Source organism: Phalaenopsis equestris, unplaced genomic scaffold (assembly GCF_001263595.1).
Source record: "Phalaenopsis equestris unplaced genomic scaffold, ASM126359v1 Scaffold001017, whole genome shotgun sequence".
Classification (NCBI taxonomy): domain Eukaryota; kingdom Viridiplantae; phylum Streptophyta; class Magnoliopsida; order Asparagales; family Orchidaceae; genus Phalaenopsis; species Phalaenopsis equestris.
The window spans coordinates 82,706-83,781 of NW_018165456.1; positions in this window are offsets into that span (position 1 = coordinate 82,706).

The following is a 1,076-nucleotide window of genomic DNA, read 5'->3' on the forward strand; positions in this document are numbered from 1 at the left end:
AGTAGATTAGAATTTGACTAAGATTGACTAAGAACCTCTTACCTCACTTCCTTGTGGGATCGATAAATGAGACTCCACTAGAGTCCTGTATTGCTTGAGCGATACGTATACTTGCGTTTGAAATTGTGACTTTACAAAATCATTATAAATATATAAATATGGGTTCATAAATTCTTGCATATTAAAGTTGCATCAAGTTTTTGGCATCATTGCCGGGGGTTTAAATCTTCTAGTAGTGGTGTTAAATTCTTGTATTTTTAAGCATATATAAAGTCGCTGTCAAGTTTTTGGCGCCGTTGCCGGGGAAACTTCGGTAAGAACTTTAGGAGAATTTTAGTTGAAGTAATTAGGCTTAGACTTGGAAAACTATAGTGTCGTAAAAACTGTTTTGTGTGAAAAGTGTTTTTATATGAAAAAATGTGAAAAAAAATTGTTTTCATGAAAAATAAAGTGTTCGTGAAAATGTTTTATTGTGTTGAATATATTTCATCTGTTATTTATTTAATTGTTAATGTATTGTTTGTTGTGTTGCGTATGCAAAACAAAGGATCTGCAGGACTTGTGTCTTATGATCCAGAGTTTGAAAAAAAGAAAAAAAATAAAAATACAAAGAGGACTCGAAAAACTAGAAATGGAAATGGAAGACTTTCAAGATAATAACTTAGAAAATTATCATACTTCATTGAGGGATTATGTAAATCCTACGACAGATGAAATTCACTCAAGTATACAAATCCCTGTCGTAGAAGCTGACTCGTTTGAAATAAATCCTGAGATTATCCAAGTGGTGCAGAACAATCAATTTTGGGGAACTCCTTAGGAGGATTCCTATTTACACTTATCAGGTTTTATAGAACTTTGTGGTATATTTCGTTATAACGGTATGTCAGACGATGCTGTCAGACTAAGGCTTTTTTTCTTTCTCACTAAGGGATAAGGCTAAAATGTGGTTATACTCATTAGCACCTGGATCTATTAAAAATTCGGAGGAGTTAACTCAGAAATTCCTAACTAAGTATTTTTCACCTTCAAGGACTACTAAACTTAGAAAATATATTATCTCATTTTGTCAGTAT